The sequence below is a fragment of the Vicugna pacos genome, chromosome 24 (assembly GCF_048564905.1).
Source record: "Vicugna pacos chromosome 24, VicPac4, whole genome shotgun sequence".
Lineage (NCBI taxonomy): Eukaryota > Metazoa > Chordata > Mammalia > Artiodactyla > Camelidae > Vicugna > Vicugna pacos.
Window position 1 is genome coordinate 19,764,323 of NC_133010.1, and position 6,000 is coordinate 19,770,322.

Consider the following 6,000-nt stretch of genomic DNA (forward strand, 5'->3'; position numbering starts at 1 on the left):
AAACAAACTGGATGTGAGCTGAGCAAACCCCAAACAATATTTTTGCACTTTAATCACTTATGTCTTACTGGATAGCACAAAAGGGAAAATACAAGAGATCTTTAATCTATGTTGATATACAATGGTCCCTAGGTGTCCATGAGGGACTGGTCCCAGGACCCACTGGGGAAACCAAAATCTGCAGATACTCAAGTCCCATAGTCTGTCCTCTGTATCCACAAGTGCTCCATCCACTAAGTATTTGGTGCTTAGTTAACAACAAAATTTATTTCCCTGAATTGTATTGATGATTTCAGCTCTGTTTTAATGTTTTAAAACATGTAAGTCAACTTTTTGATAATTGATTGCAAAAATTATGTATCTGTAAATGCATAAATGTGTGCATGCATATGCATTGAATTTACTGAATGAGCATTAAGAAAGGGCAACCTTATTTCTTATCACCACAGGACTTTCATACCTATTCTTTGACTTGTTTTTCCTCACTCCTAACTTAAATCTCAATCATGTCCATAGTTTATCTGGTCTTTTTTAGATAATGAAAGTTCAGTCCTGTATAATAATTACATATCTCCAATCTGTCATCTGAGTAAAAATGTCTCCCTTTCTCTTGGAAGCCTGCAGTGGGGGTTGGGGACTTTGGCTAACTTCTTTTCCATTATCTGGCTCCACCATCTTATCTGTTTGCAAGCTGCTATTTCAAACACGTCCAGGGTGAGCATGGGCTGGGAGTTTGGGGGAAGGTAGGAGAGGAGAAGACAGCTAAGGGAAAGAAAAGTCTTACTTGGCTGGTGCAGTTACAACATGGAGTAATTGTCCTTTGCACACAGTAGACTCCTTGTGATGACACATTCTTTCTTGGACTCCTGTCAGTTCTTTAGGGTTCCCTCCTCTGCAACCCCCCATGACTACTGCCGGGATCTCTCACCTATAGCTCCCTTTCTCTAACTACTAATGACCAGCATCTTGATTTCTAATGGTTTATCTCTCCTTTGGAGTCACCTTGGTCAGAATCTTTTTCAAGATGATACAATCCAGCTTTATTCAATTTGGCCCATGGGGTACTCACGAGTTCCTGTCTCTCTCTAACCAGGGGACCCATGTCAAGCTTTTCAGATTGTACTCTTGAAGACCTACTTCTTGGCTTGAAGACCCTCTTCTCTTTCTCCATGGGAGAAATACATGGCCTACTAACCATTCCAAAAAAAAAAGCCGACACAGGCCTCTTCAACTACAATGAATTCTTTGTCTTCTCTTACAGTCTAGAGGAAGTAACAGCCTAATGCTGGCAGAGGATTTCACAATTTCTTAGCTCATTTTGCATAGACAATCTAGCACCTTCCAAGAGGTGTAGGATGTGGAGACAATCAACAACTATTCTATTTGTTCTTTGGTTTGGAACTGAAACTCTGAGTCAACAAGAAAAGTCCCATCTCAATATAGTATTATAAATATGTCATGGGTTCCTACTGGTAGTTCTTCAATATATTATCATTTAAATAATGTTCCTTGACAAAACAAATTTGGAAAACACCACTCTAGTGTTTTGCTTTTAAGTATGATGTAAGCTACTGATTTGAGATAACTTCTTAATCATGTTGAGGAAGTATACTTTATGCAATTTATTTAACTTTTTATCAGAAATGCATATTGAATTTTGTTAAATGGCTTTTGACATTTGTCAAGATGAACATAAAGTTTGTCTCTTTTGACATATTGATGTGATCAATGATATTTTTAGATTTCCTAATATTGAATCTTTCATTGATTTCCTTGATCAACTTTTTTTTAATATAATGCTAGATTAGATTTGCTAGTGTTTTATTTGTTTTGTATCCATATTCAAAATTGAGTTTAGTCAAAAATTTTTGTGCCATCTTTGTCAAGTTTCAATACATGCTAGCTTTAAAAAAAATACAAGGCATTCCATATATTATTCAAATCAACGTCTTTTTTGATTTAAAAAAGGCACTTTTTATCAGAGCATAACATACGTATAGAAAAGTACACATATCAATTAATTTTTAAAAAGTAACCACACCTGAGTTACCAACACCCAGGTTAAGAAGCACTAACCCCAGCACTCCAGAATTCCTTCTCACTTCCCCTTCCACTAACTGAGGCAAACTTCGAGAGTGAGGTAACTCTCCCTTCCAGCTAAGGGTAACCACTATCCTGACTGAGCATAGATTAATGTTATCTGTTTTTTTTTTTTACCTTATCTAAATAGACTCATACATATGTACTCTTTTGTGTTGATGTTCTTTAACTCACTATCTTTGTGAGATTCAGCCACATTAATGTGTGTGGTTGTATACAGTTCATTCTCATTGAAATATTATATTCCATTGTATGCATATACTGAAGAACGCTTATCCACTTTGCTGTTGATGGACATTTGGGTTATTTTAAGCTTGAGATTATGACAAATACTGCTTATATGAACAATCTAGTGCTTGTTTTTTTTTAATATAAGCACATATATATCTTGGGTATAAACTCAGGAATGGACTCGCTGGGCCATACGAAACGCATATGGGTTGTTTGCCATCTTCATATTGTTCTGTAGAAGTTTTTACATATTTAAAATACAAAGTAGAAGATTGGAAAAAGATATATCATGCAAACAGCAACCATAAGAAAGCTGGAGTGGCTATACTAATACCAGACAAAATAGACTTTAAAACAAAAATTGTTACTAGAGACAAAGAAGAATATTTTATAATGATAAAAGGGTCAATTCATCAGGAAGCTATAACAATTATAAGTATATATGTACCTAACAACAGAGCCCCAAAATACAAGAAGCAAAAACTGACAGAATTTCAAGGAGAAATAATTCAAAAGTAGTAATTAGAGATTTCTATCTTAATTTTTAATAATAGATAAAACAACTAGAAAGATCAACAAGAAATAGAAGATGTTAACATAAGAGTAAATCTTCATTACCTGAGGCTAGGTAGAGTCTTCTTGTCTGACACCAAAACACAGTGACAAAACAAAACCTAGGTAAATTAGATTTTAATCAAAATTAAAAATGTTGTCCGTCAATGGAGACCATTTAGAAAGCGAAAAGACAATCCACAGAATGGGAAAAAGTATTTGTAAATCATGTATCTGACAAGGGACTTGTATCTAGACTACATAAAGGACCCTTACAACTCAATGATAAAAAGAAAATGACCTAATTTTAAAATTGGCAATGGATATGAAGACATTTCTTCAAAGAAGGTATACAAATGGCCAATAAGCACATGAAAAGACTAATCATTAAGGAAATACAAATCAAAGCCACAATAAGATAACACTTTACACCCACTTGGATAGCTATAATCAAAAAGACAGATAATAACAAGTGTTGACAAGGATGCAGAGAAACTGAAACCCTTGTATATTGCTAATGGTGATGAAAAATGGTGCAGTCACTTTGGAAAGCAGTCTGGCAGTTCCTCAAAAGATTAAATGTAGAATTATCAGCAATTCCACTCCTACTTACATACCCAAGACAAGTGAAAACACATGTGGATATTATTACATTGTAAAAAAGGAATAAAATGAAAAAGCATAGAGTGCTGATACATGCATGCTACATCATGGATGAACCTTGAATACATTATGCACAGTGAAAAAAAGCCAGTCACAAAGACCACATATTGTATGACTCTATTTATATGAATTATCCAGATCAGGCAAATCCATAGAGACAGCAGGTAAATGAGTGATTGTCTGGGGATGGGAGATTAGGAGGGAGGGGGCAGTTGATTGCCATTTGGTACAAGGTCTATCTTATGGGTAATGAAATATTCTGAAGTTGATTGTAGTGATGGTTACACAACTATGAAGTCACTAAAAACCATTGAATTGTATACTTTAACTGGATGAATTGGACGAGTTATCTCAATAAAGCTGTTTAAAAAATTTTTTCAATCTTCAGCCATGTACACTTACATTCTTTAAAAGGAGTATTGTCCTTTAATATTTCCCATAGTGCTCAGGATACACTGCTAAGCGGTCAATGAATGCAAGTCAATGGAGTAAAACTTTCGTCAAACTAGACTGACAGAATAGACAAGATGCTTTCAGATTTCTCCAGTACACATCAACATAGACCATCCTACATGGACTTAGACCATCTGATCTGATGAAGAACAGAGCCCTTTCCTGGGTTAGATGAGAAGGGGAAGCACCCCAAACAGCCAGACAACCAAGCTACAAGCTGGCGCGCTCCTATCTGCATGGCTGATAAGGACCATCTGATGCAATGAGGCCATTCTCTCCACAAAGTCACAATATTTATCTTAACACCAGTGAGTATTGAGTGTGTGTATATATCTATAGAGTGATAAAACATTGCTCTAATACGTACACAGGGTCTGAACAAAATCAATTCATCAGGGTAATCATGCAGGCCTATGTATGAGAGAGGTTGTTTATACAGTGGGTTGATAGAGCACTGTGAGAGAAGCCATGGAGAAGCACTGTCTAATGCTCATAATGCAGGATATATATTTCACAGCATGGGCATTATATAAATAATTAAGAGTGTGGACTTAGAGAGATAGCCCTGATATGAATAAGAGAGAGAGTGTGCAAGAATATCTGCTCAAGTCCTCTGCTTTTAATGATAGGATGGAAATGTGCAGGTTGGCCACGCATAGCCCGCATTGTAGCGGCATCCTTTATCAAACATCACCTTGTGCGATGACTGTTTTTCCTACTCGGTGACCGCCATTCCTACGGATACAACCTCAAAGCATTTTATTTGTAAATTTAAAGAAGTATTTCTGCTGTCTATTTGTAGGAAAGTCCATGTGGAAAGAAACTGCCCTGTGAAATAGCATAATAAAAGTTAACTCTTTGAACTGCTTAGATGCCAGCATTTTCTCAGAAATGTCCTATTCAAGAAGCTTAATTGGCAAGATACTGACTCGTCTGTATGTAATTTATCTTTCAACCATTACTCAGTGCTTCCCCAAGCACCCTTGTTGTCTACCTAGGGAAGAACACCGTGCTGTTTAGCTCATGTCCCCAGGGACTGCTCCTTCCCCTAATACATATGTATTAATTCCCAGTAACCTCGTTTAGAGTAAGGAGCCATGCGGGCACGAAGAGGCCAGATGGTAGTGAGTGTGTGTTACAGAGTATGAGTAACTCTTCCCATATCATTCAGCCTTTAGTTACTCAATGAATTCACATTGTGAGTGACTCATTTCTGAGGACCGGTGCGTTTTCCTCCAGGACTACTGGCAAAGACAGGAACTCCTTCGTACTCTTCCCTAGAGCTGGAAGTTACAATAACTGTGAAAGACACTGAAAAAAAGAAGCACTCCTAATGAAAGCAGACATTTGCAAACAGAAAGGGCACTGGCGGAGCATGTGCGAAAGGGCAGTTGCTACCGGAAGCCCTGTGAGTTTCTCTCACGGAGAGGCTAACCCATGAATCACGTCTGCTCCCTGTCAGTCAACACCCTGGAGACTGGGCCTTCCCCGCCCCACCCCTTCCCACTTAGACCTTGATGGAAACTGAAAGAAAACCAAATAGGTACTTATAAATCTCTCTGAAGTCCTGTGAACCACTGGTGGAATCACTCCACGTCTCTCCTCTAGGCTCAGCCTCTGAAGAGTAATGAAGAGGAGTCAGCTGACGGTCAACTCTGAGTCTGACACAGAGGGTTTCAGGGACTGCTGACTTTGCCTTCTGAATTTCCTCAAGTCCTCAGGAACCGCAGCTCTAAGACTCTAGAATTTATGGTGAGAATATAGATCTTCTATTCGAGACATGGTCAGAGGGTCTCTGTTCAAAATTTGAAGGAACTTCTGTCTTCTGAATGGCTTGCTTTTCAGTAAAAATCATTGTGTTCTGCTTCTGTGAAAAAATCATAGCATAGACTCTTGGAAAGGAAGAAACTCCAGTTTTAATCTGAGCAATGCAGCCAAGAACTGCAAGGGGTATTTGTAAGCGGTGTTAAGAAGTCAAGAATAAGAGAGCAGCCAGTGGGG

The 6,000-nt window shown here is 37.8% G+C and overlaps 1 long non-coding RNA gene across 1 annotated transcript in view; it reads left to right on the forward strand.

The window, feature by feature from the left end:
- LOC140689013 (uncharacterized) overlaps positions 1-4,272 on the forward strand; it is a 143,089-nt gene extending 138,817 nt beyond the window's left edge. Inside the window, exon 3 of the long non-coding RNA XR_012063872.1 lies at positions 3,989-4,272. This is a non-coding gene — a long non-coding RNA (uncharacterized lncRNA). The remainder of the gene's footprint in view (positions 1-3,988) is intronic.
- Positions 4,273-6,000: the final 1,728 nt, after the last annotated feature.